Source organism: Corvus brachyrhynchos, unplaced genomic scaffold (assembly GCF_000691975.1).
Source record: "Corvus brachyrhynchos isolate BGI_N302 unplaced genomic scaffold, ASM69197v1 scaffold200, whole genome shotgun sequence".
Taxonomy (NCBI): domain Eukaryota; kingdom Metazoa; phylum Chordata; class Aves; order Passeriformes; family Corvidae; genus Corvus; species Corvus brachyrhynchos.
Genome location: NW_008236184.1, coordinates 1511304 through 1523066, shown reverse-complemented (window position 1 = coordinate 1523066; position 11763 = coordinate 1511304). Strand labels below are relative to the sequence as shown.

Genomic DNA, 11763 nt, shown 5'->3' with positions numbered 1-11763 from the left:
CCTAAACAGACACACAGATACCTTGTGATGGTGTTAGTATTTCAAAACTGTTTATACCAATAATTACAGGAAGATGACTTAAGCAGATATTTTCACAAATTTCATGGAGCTTGTTTTACCTGAGCTGTAACATTTTGGTAATTCAAACTTTCAGCTTGCTGAACTCAGGTACCTTTTTTTCTTTTCATATGGCAATATGGTCTTTCTGTCCCTGGATAGACCTCTTTCCCCCACCATCTTTCACTTAACCTTTTCTTCTTTTCCTGACCAGCATATAAGCAAAAATATAGAACTACTGGATTAACAATGAGACAGTCTACATTACTTTGCTGCCTTCTATTGAAATATTAAATATGGAGACAAATCTAAGATCATAATTACATAGCAGCAACAATAAAGGAGGCAGTGCCCGAACTGGCTGCATTAATTAGACTTGCCAAATAGTATTATCTAATTTGCTAATATTTTGAAACCAAAGTTTTCTGTTAGCAACTGCCAAACTCATAATCCTGAGGAAAACTGCCCGTTTAAAAACATCTGCATTGTACACCTTAGTAAATGGGAATACTGAAAACCTCATGCCCTGCAACTTGTTAATGTGATACCCTGGCATTACAGAGTGAAAATACTTTGACAACGTTAATGCGTCCTTTTCCAGTGTAATGACTTGGTGCTTAAAAATGAATGTTTTTCTACAACATGATCCCTCAGCTCCTAGCAGAAGATTTCAGCTCATTTTAGAACACATGATGAAGCATCTTCCTTGTTATAATGTGACAATGGCACTACTGAGCACAACAATTTGAGCCTGAATGTACCACTGCAAGACAGAAAAAATCTGAAGAGGCAATTCCACCTAGAACTATGCAGCAAATGCATAAGAAAGAGGAAGAAGAATGATTAAAGATGCATTAGCACAGTCTGACAAATAAGGCCCTTGACAAAAGAACCCTTGGTACTCTTGTAGAAGGGGAACAGCAGAGATCATCTGAGTGAGACACAGCCAAAGAATCTGAGGGGGTCTAACGAAGTCTCACATTTTGAAATACTTGAGATGAAAATTTATCTGTTCAGACAAAGTCGATTCTAAACAATTTCACTATAAAATATATAACTTCTGAATAGCGTTTAAAGTCTAGGAAAAAAAATGCTCTTTTCCTAATTACCCAACCCAAGTATTAAGTTTGGCACGTAGATGAACCAAAAATATGTTACACGTGACCCACGTACTTTCATTTCAGATAAATTAACATACAACAAACGGGTTCGATGCCTCATGCCAGCTCATAACACACCACTTTTTTACCAACTTGTGTGTTTGGTCTCAACTCCTGATCAGAAAAAACCCAACCACAAACACCAGCAGTTAGTGAGATTTTGATTCAGCCCGGGCCGGACCCCTAATAATTAGTGTGCCTTCAGAGGGAAGCAGCTGCTTGGATCTTTTCTTTTGGTGTGGACTGATCTTGGCTTATGAAGTACCTTTAGAGAGACTGCCCCAAGGAAAACTAAGCAAAGCCATATCTGTATTTGACAATTTAAACCCCCCTTTTTAAACTCCGTTCTCCCATGCACTATTTTCAAAGAATAAACACCACACTGAAACTCCTCTGCTAAACAGACTAAGCCATTTTCTGTTTTGCAAAACTGCAGGAGAACCCATATGTGGCCTCATAAAATGACTGGTCCCTTAACCTCTATCCATGTGATGGAGCATTACAAGCACCTGTACACTGGCTCCTAACATATTTGGTAGCGACCTTATTACTGTTTGACAGCCTTAATTTAAGTCTCTGGACTTCCAGGAAGGAATACATTACTGATTGCTGAACCAAGTTAGCCAGTTCTCCACAGTCTCAAAATGAAATTAAGACTTATTAAGATTCAAATTGGGAAAGACACCTGCTATAAAAACATAATCTGATGAGTTTCTATAAAGATCTAAAGTACAAATTTTTTTAAAAAGCACACATTTTACATCTGGTTTGAGGTTTGCAAACTGCCATATTAAGCTATCACTTGCTTTTGCACACTGCATGGACCCTTCAGAACAGTAAAATTATCTGTATACACAAAGATGGAATCATTCTATTTTAAACAGAATGCAGTATTCTTTCAGCTTTTGTAAATCTGAAAATCTTCTTGCCCCTTCAGTAAATCAGCACTGTGCACAAAGCTGCACTGAGTGCCCTCCTCGGTACAGGGAAGCAGATCCGTGCAGATTGCAAGCCCCAGTCATTAGTAAGTTCTGCATCGTTCACTTGTGTTTCCTACAGAATTAGCTTGCGAAAAGCGTGGGAGATTTCAGGAGTGATGAACCACCACAGCTCCCCTGGTTCTGCTGCAGTGGATGAATGCTCAGCACCCTGGCATGTCTCACAGGGATGTATAACCAAACTGATCAGGATATTCCTGAGGGAACTCTTCATTAAATCCTAGCCATTTATAACACTAACTGATTACTAGAAATAATTACCATAGCAACCACTGCACACCATGCATTTGCTGGCACCACCAACAGTGAGTCTTCTGTGGGGGGGGAAGCAGAAGGGAAACAAGTCAAAACAAAAACTTCTATGCAGGTTTGGCATAGTCAGTCACAACTAGATTGTTTCCCTGTATTTTATTTTCATCAAAAGATCATATCCTATATTAAGGATACTGCTTCAAACAAGCAGCAAACATTTTAGCATTTAGGAATACAACATAGTGTGTCAACACTTCACATGGCATTGTACCAAAGCCCTTTGGTACTTTTACATACAGGAGCACTTTACATGTTCCAATCCTTCAGATCTCCCTTAGAATGCCAAGGCAAGCTGACCTGCAGCTGAAGATGTGAGGAACCTGGGTTTGTTTGGCTTTTTCCTTTTCCCCTCTGTAGCAGAACGCCGATGTCATTCCCATTTAAACCTAGACACTCAAAAGGCATTTAGCGGTCATTTAGTCCCAGTATCTTAGAGGACCTAATCACAGAAAAAAGAACACAATTTCCCACCCATAAAAATGGTGCCTAACTGCCTTATTGCAAACATACTGTAGACTGTGACATCCTTAGATGCTCAGAGCAGTGGAACCACACAACAGATGATAAAGACGGATGTAGAACCAGGGCCAAGAGAGTCATACAAAAGACAGACTGGGGGAGTTCAGATCTAGACAAGACATCTTCCTCAGTGTGAAAAACAGAAGCAGAAATGCACTGGGGACAGCTCAGTTGCCTTAAGCTACCTGAGCCATCATCATCAGATGATAAAAGGCTTCAAGATAAGCCTTTATGCTCCTACAGGGCTCACCAAGAGCTTTTTTCATTATCTCCCAAGGCCAAAATCTGTTTCCGCTGGTCAGGATTTCAAAGACCACAACATCAGCTGTGCAAGGCCAAACTCTAATACCTTGTGAAATATCTAATGTGTCCAAAGAGACCTAGACAATTTTAGCTGACCAGTTAAGGTTCCATCTGTTGTTTTTAATGCCTAGTTATCACAGAACAGGGAACAAGACCTGGGGCTTGTGGGGATGGTGTTTATCATCTGCACAGAGGAGAGGAACTGCTCAGCTGAAGGTTGTCCAGCCAGTTCGAACACATTCTTATACTTCGCAATTTTGAGGCTTAGCAAAATAACTCTGGAGTTTCTGGCCTCTGAAGGCCTGGAAAAGTGTGTTTCATTGGGAAGTTTTACAATATCAATTACAGCTTTCAAAGAGCAATAAGGCAAAAGGTTCTGCCCCCTTCTGAGCTCCTCCCCTTTGTTAAGCTTTCCCTTCTTTTCTACAGGAAAAAAAAGTCACTTTACAGGATTAAAAAAAGCAAGCAAGTGAAACCCTGGGGGCTGGGAGACTTGGACTTTAAAGGACTCTGTAATGAACTGTTTCATGGTAGTTAATCACTTTAATCGTGCTTCCTTTCCTCAACAAAAGTTTCCCTGCCTGTACTCTCCAAGTGATCTCCAATCCTTCTCTAATACAATGCCCAGAGGGTTAGAGTGTGTTCCAGCTCTGGAACATTGGCCTGAGCAAAGGGCAAAAATCCCTTACTCTTCTGGCTAATTCTTTTCTGAATTCATTCCAGAATTACCACCACATTTTAAACTCCAGCACCATGCAGAACATGTTTTTACTATCAGTTACAACAGGCTTTTACTGTACTGCTCTTCAGTCATTAGCTTTCCATTTTATATCCGGGTTTATAGTTAAAAGTTTTTTAAAAATGCATTATTTTTAAAAAACTTTGGATGAAAACTGGATTTCTTTCATAACTGTAACTCTTTTTATTTTGGAAAAATAAGCTTAGGATAAAAAAAACAGAAATAAGGATTTGAGACCCACTGCAATGGTTTGGGGAAATAGGAGAAAGAGAGGAGAAAATGTCTTATGAGTTTTGATCTTCTGTCTTGCTGCCAAAGGAGATGAGAGTCCCAGTAAATTGCTGTGTGCACCTACACAAACCTGATCATCAGTGCTTTTCTGCAATGGGAACAAAGGATTCCTGTTAGTAGTGGGAGCTCATTGACCTCTTTTGGCATCTGCCTGACTCCCCTTCTGCAGTGCTTGGTTTGTACACAATATAATGCACAAGCTTTCAGGCATTCCTCAGTATTAATGAACAATTAACACTGTGTCTATTTAAGTCAGTGATTATCTGAGGGGTTCCTATTTTCAAAATAGTTTCTTTTAAACTATGTCTATCTTCAGTCCTATTTTAAAAACAACTTTTAGTTTATTATCCCAGTGGAATAAGTGCATCTCTTGTCCACATTGAAAAGAAGCCATTTCCCTCCAAACACTGTAAAATATCTGTTCACATAGAAATAAACACTGAAACTTAGAGCAATGTCTTTGCCTCCACAACCCCTTCCTACCCCCACATTTTCTTCTTGACAACTACTAAAAATAAATGTAAAAGTAATCCTAGTTTTTATTCAAAGCTATCTCAGCTTTAAAAGAACCTTCCAATAATGATTGAGGCTATGATTTAAACCCATAGGTAACCCCTGAAATCTGCTTTGAATAGCAACAAATTCCTAACAATATCTTGAGCGCTTGTAGCGAAGAAATCTAATCTCTGAACTCCTAAAGGTCAAGATTTACTGCCTGGTAATATGGCTCAAGTGTAAATGCTCTGTAATGCTACAGCAGGTGATTGCTTTGCTCTCTAGACAGTGTCAATTTTGCCCAAGTAGCAGCAGATGTGTCTAGCGTTAAGCCAGAATGGTGTCAAGGGCCCTTCTTGAACAGAACTGCTTCTCAGAGAAACTGGTCCTAAAGCCCCAGTCTATTAAGACCATACCCAAAAGACAGACATTTAAAACTTAAAGGATGCTGGAGAATCAAGGTGCTTTAGAGCTCTAATGTTTCACAGTGCAATATCCTGGAAGAAGAAATTCTCTTGTGATACAAATGCATATCCTCAAATCACACAAATCACACAGCTGCCAGTGCAGCTGAAGTAACTTACACCAGAAAAGTATTTGGCTCTGAATATTCTTCATTCCAAACTTCTTCCTCCTGAATTTCTTCAGTGAGGTGCTGCCGTGGTGTCACAGTTAATGTCACAGTGCTCCCACCCATGGTACTCCTGCATCCCCTGGCTCCCTTACCCAGGCCGTTTATGCCCAGTACCTATGGCAGCTATGAAATTCTAACCTAAATGTACTTTCTGAAATAATTTATCATTGCTCTGACTTCTCCAAGCTATAGAGACACAAAAAACAAAGACTTCATTACATTAAATACTGCCTGTTTTGTTGTGATACATTCTAAGTCCAAGGATAAGAAGATAAGGAAAGCATTCCATTTGCAAATAAAGAGCTGTAGTCAGTCTGCAGAGGATCCAGTGCACTTTAGTTCTACTTATGTAAAAGAAGCAACACAAAAGGATTCCAAAATCAACAGCAGAAGCTCCTCACACACTTTCCCATATGGACACTCGTAGCTGTGTAGCAAAGCAGGCTGGACCCTTTCCCAGCAGAACTTTTATCCAGCTGTTGATACCCCTTCCCACCTTGGTGCTGCTGGACACAGATACTCCAAAGGCCTCAGGAAACACAAAACAAGCCCACAGTGTTTCTCATATCTGCAGTCTCTGAAGAATATCCATGGAGAAGTTTAGGACAGCTTGAGGGCCAGCTAAAACCAAGGATGGCATTGCCCAAGAGCCTGAACTTGGTCTTAACTTGCATAAGTTTTCCTTCCATGCCTTGGTGTGGACAGATGATACTTCTGAAAGAGACGATACTAAATACCTGTACCTGTGCTGAACAACATGGAAACAACTTGGCTGCCAAAATGGAACTTAGTCTGTTGAACAGGAATTTAAGTGGAATATTCTCTGCTTGTTACAGCGATTAAGTTGCCCTGCATAACTTGAGATTTTCTGGTTTTCCTCCAAGAACATTTAGAAAAGGTTTTCATAGGATTCAAACATGATTAATAAATGTTTTGACAGCTGTACACAATGAGAATTCCAACAAATCATTTAGCCCATTCTCTGATTTTACCCAGCGAATAATTTTTTGCACTTCACATAATACAGTTTCTCAGATGGTGTTGCTTTGTGCTGACTTGGCATACACACATTTCACATCTGTAATTTATATCTGTAGAGACTTAAGATACCTAGTAGGCTTTTACACAGCAGTTTTAGCTGAAAATCAGTATTACAGTGACTGAGGTCTTTACAGAAGCGTTGTTTCTGCAAGTCTGAAGCTTGATTTCGGGCTTCCCAGGAACAGAAAATAATCTCTCCCTCAAACTTTTCATGGAGGGCAGTAAGCAGCCTTTAGAAAAAGCTCTGACAGACTCAGACTGTGTTTATGTGCAGAAGTCATACTGGGACAACGTTAAAAAATCAATGTAAAATCCTAGTGCAAACAACAGAGTTTAAAATTAATTACATTGGCTGAGTTTCTGGCTGTAAATCATACGAGTAATTTCACTAGTGCTACCAGAGTAGGCATTCCCGCCAGACCTCAATGGGAGCTTACTCACGTATATCATTTGAAGTAATCCTTTTGAGGTCTTATTTATGGATTCATGGAAAGCACGATGCCATCCAGCCCCACGCTGGGCATGCTGTCATTAAGCACTGAATGGCAGAAAATGCAATTTAACTTCTCTGAACAGCGTCATTTGGAATAGTCCCAGGAAAACCCAGCATAAAACTAATTTCTAGCTGCATCAGATATGTAAGTATTTACAGAGCTCTTTGTAAACATACTGCAATTAAAAACATTTAATAGAGAACAAACCCACTTCACCATATGGCAAATCATCTTCAGTTAAGGCAAGAGAGCCTTAGTGTCTGACAAAGAGGGCAAGAGAGACAGCCTGTAAATTCCAAAGACTTGACAGAAAAGGGGCCCCCAAAATAGCTTATCCATGTTGGAATTGTGATGATGACATAGAAAAAGTAGCCCCAGGCCTCAAATCTTTGCCATGGGATACAAGGACACCTGTAAAAATCCCTGTGTAGGACCAACATATCTTATATGAAAAATAATTGCTTTAAACAGCAGGAAGTGTGAGGTGCAGCATTATCCCAGAATATCACAACCTGTTAGTGCTGTCAAGAACTGCGTCAGGAGATTAATCTCCATCTACACAAGGTTTTCTCTCAAGTTAAAAATTCACATGCAAAGTCAGCATGGAGGAAAAAGGCTTACAGTGGAATGGAAGATATACCTGATTCCTGTAGCAAAACTCTTGGAGTCCTCCTTCAGGATACATTTGGTAGAAGGTAATAAAAAGATGACTCAGAAGATTTAACCAAACTCTTGAAATTTCTCAGAAACACAGATTTTTCCAAACAAAGTATAGGTTTGATTTTTTTTAAAAAACACAGAAATTTGATATGTCCGCTTAAAGAAAATTAATACTCCATTTGCTACCAAATTGTGTGCTGGAGTCCCCAGTTGTGTGCAGAGCCCCTGAGTGACCCTAGCTTTTCAAATCAGGTCTCATACAAGTTGAGAAGAGGTTTTCAGGGAAGAGATGGGATGTTTATCATTCCCTGAAAACTGCTAATGAACAGCAACACCTAAAATGATAGAAATCCTAGGCCTTTGATTGCCAGAGTACAAAATAGCTTGGGGGCCACGGTAACCACAGCTGCAGCAGCAACAGCTCTCCCTCTGTACCACATAAAGCAAATGACTGCTGCACAGGAAGCGATCACCAGGAGTGCCAGGTTTCAGTCAACTTCCAGAATTCCCTGGGGCAGAGGTTCAGACGGTGAGCTTGGTAAGACTCAAGCAGGGATGGCCAATGCCTTGCAGAAAGTGCTGCAAAATACACAGAGAGAACAACAAGAACTGGAACAGGCAGGGCCTAAGCCAACAGAGGGAGAAGCCACCTCACTTCGTCCCCATGCTGGCCTGCTCTTGTGGAATTTGTGAATCTGCAGGGAAGCACATCTGAACACACTTGGAGTGAGGCTTGGCACAGCCAAGAACACCCCTCCAGAAGCCCAGCTTAGAACCTGCAGTGATACTGGTGACCAGAAGTACCTGTACAGAATCCATTTTTAATGTAACTTTTACAGGGTGTCAGAGTTGTCAAATGGCTCAGAAACACCTGAGTAGTCTTCGGTGGATTAAATGCTTTCATAACAGGTTGAAGTTGAGTGACATTTTTAAGCTTCAATTTGTCCTAAGTGAACCAATATGCAAAACTAATGAGATCATAAATTTTTTCCTCCAGTTAATGTACTAGGTAGAGGATGGAGAGCAGAGAGAGGCAGGAAGATGAGAGGCTGCCCAAACTCGTGAACTTGATTAAACCCATGTAATTGCAACAAGAATAAGACCCACAGAAGCAGAACCATTATTTACTGGGCTACAGTATCCCCACCGAGGACACAGCCTTCAGCTGCTCTGCCTGCCCAGGGTCCAGACTAACCCAGTGCTTTTAAAGTTACAGCAAGAAGCTGAAACATAGGGTTGTTTAACAAGAAAGCCACATCCTTTTTTTTTTAAGGTTCAGTAAAATAATGTGCTGCTGTCGCAACGCAGTAACTGCAGTTTTCTGTGTATCATCTTTGTAAAGACACAGGGACAGTCTGGCAATGGCTGTCACTGCAGGAGGGCCAACAGGTTACATGTGTGCACCTCCTGAATTGCTGCTGCTACAACTGCAGCAAACAAAATGCACGAAGTGTCACTGCAAAAAGCAACATAACCTTATACCTTATCTCTGTCAGCAGATACCACGCATCAACAGAGACAGACTGAAGAAACAGCAGGTAAATACAGACGAAACACATTCAGAGTGCAACGCTTCAGCTACTGTGTTACAGTAACCACATGTATCAGAGCATGACACCATCTCCGCCAAAATTCTTACTGTTTTTAGTCCTTACAACTCTCATTTGAGATGAATGATTGGCATTCTCCAACGAAAGGTACTTTTTTGATTATGCATACATACGCAGACCAACTTACCAAAATTAAACCTATGCATATTAAATTGCTTATTATGAATTGCTTATTATTATTATGAAAATGCTTATTAAGAAAAAAAGTACTTTGTCTTAGTACAAAATGGCTACTTGAAAACTAACAGCTTATTTCAAAATTTAAGTTCAGTAAGCCCACACCTTGGCACATTTGTAAAAAGGCATCCACCAAAATCCTGTCCTTTCCTGGGAGCAGAAGTACCAAGCACTCCCACAAGACTCCCCTCTGCCAGATGGGGAATGGACTGGTGTTGCACAAGGTGTGCTGCCGCTGTTGGGAGATAGGGACATGCAAGCACTTAACGATCTCTCTGCCTTGTAGTTTAGCTTGGAAACTCTGCAGCCCTTGGAAACCCTGAGTGTCCAAGTTGGGAGTTCTTTTAGTTGTTTAGGGGCTCCTCCCATCTCACCAGTCATAGAATAGAGCAAATTAAGCATGATGCAATTGTGGTGTTATTCACATGGTGCTTGGGGAGGACGATCAGGTTTTGAGTTCACCAGGACTTCAGACATGTGTAAGATAAACACAAGACGATCAAATTCCATGTTTGTTTGAAAGCTAATCCAGTTTCGCTAAATATTCCAGTATAGGCTCATGCTAATTAAAGTGGAAACAGTCACATTTACTCACTGCAACATCACCTCTTTGCAATTCTTCCTTAGGGACAGTCAAAGTAACAAGTCACAAGGAAGCCGGAATTCCCAACCAACCTGACTTGAATATGTAGACCTGTAGGTCTGATAACAAGAGTCACTTTTCTGAGTCCCTTTCAACAGATTTATAACACCTCCTATTTTTCTCATATTTCTTTACAAATTTCTTCTTTCCTTTTCACAGCTCAGTACTGAAAGAACACTACACAGCAGTCTCTTCAGCTGCTGCTTCTTTCCCTGTTAGTTAACACTGGTTTGAGTTTCCCTAAAGATCAAGGTTTGTGTGTCTCATATTCATAATTAAGACAGAGAAAGGAAAGTCCGTTGCCTGGCAGGCAATCCTACAGCACAGCAAACAAGATCAGTCCCAGATTCTTTTGTGAATTCTGCTAAATGAGATACAGCAAGGTTCTCAAATCTAAGCTCCAGCCTGTGTCTCAAATCCTACTTTTTCTTTTAAAAAACCAAGACATTTGCATTTTTTTCATAGTGAAGTTTGTTTTCAGAGGATTACATTGAAAAACACAAGGTCCTCAGCCTTCAGCAATGTGGGCAAAGTTCTTAAGAGACAAAGTTAAGGCAATAATGTTAAGGAAACAAGACTTTCCAGGGAGTAAAGCCAGACTATAACACACTGCTATTGATGGATGAAATTTGGTAGCCTTCACCTCCCCCATCACCCAACAGATAGGATTTCACATTCTTCGTATTGACACAATTCTTACCTTAAACACACCTTTTCCCTGATAACACCTCAATTCTTAGATTGTTCACCTGCAGATCATCTCTTTGCCTTGTGCTGTGCACCACTGGCTATTAAGGATTGGAACGAGACCAGCCTGTTTCTATTATATCCTTGGATTTGAATTACAGAAGTGTTGTAACTCCCAGCATGCAACCACAACTGAAATGAGCTAGTCCTTAATTAAACAGAGGTTGAAGCTCATTGTTTAATTAAACAGATGTAAGTGCCTAATCATTCAACTATTCCAAGCATACACTGCATATCATTTCATCTCCCCACCCACACAATGAAGGCACAGCTCTAAGACTTCACTGCAATCATACTATTTCAAATAAGCCAGCCTATGCTTTCAACAGAAAAGAGAAATTTCCAGTGACTGGATAAACATGTAAAAGAAGAGTGAATGGGAATTTACTGAGAGAGCCATTTCCAGTAAAGTGTGTGTGAAATGAGAATCTCTCTATGGAGCAGGAAATAGCCCTGCAGCACACCCACACCTCTTGGTTTTTCTGACATACAGAGGCCACACTATGAAAGGCTTTCCAACACCATGAATGCCTTTCAAACAACACTGTTGCAATGTAGGATACCACACAGATCCTTGTTTGGGCAAAGAGGATGAATTTTCCTCAGAACACTTCCAGAAAGCCCGGGCTGTGTGTGCACACATCCAGGCAATGCCTCAATGATCTACGAGGGGAACCAACCTACAATGCTACAGACTCTGCCTTGTGTGTTCCAGGGGAGATGCCTGACATCAGAGGACATAGATCCTTTTTGTGCAGCCGTCATAAGATTGTTACTTTCTGGAGCAAAAGAATTTATCTGAAAGGAGTTTGCTGCATGAAGAGAAAACCAAAACTGATAGGTTGGGCAGTCAGCTTTTTACCCAAACTGAACAGATCCAATT

At 40.5% G+C, this 11763-nt stretch overlaps 2 long non-coding RNA genes across 6 annotated transcripts in view; one reads left to right on the top strand and one right to left on the bottom strand.

The window, feature by feature from the left end:
• The window catches only part of LOC108447456, a 96885-nt gene that overhangs the window by 43210 nt on the left and 41912 nt on the right, over positions 1 to 11763 (bottom strand). The window lies entirely within an intron of this gene.
• The window catches only part of LOC108447458, an 85554-nt gene that overhangs the window by 62365 nt on the left and 11426 nt on the right, over positions 1 to 11763 (top strand). For 3 of the 5 annotated variants that reach the window (XR_001863031.1, XR_001863026.1, XR_001863036.1), the window contains exon 3: positions 9203 to 9241. This is a non-coding gene — a long non-coding RNA (uncharacterized LOC108447458). Of the gene's footprint in view, positions 1 to 9199; positions 9242 to 11763 lie in introns of all 5 variants that reach the window. The other 2 variants (XR_001863027.1, XR_001863032.1) reach the window with 1 other exon arrangement.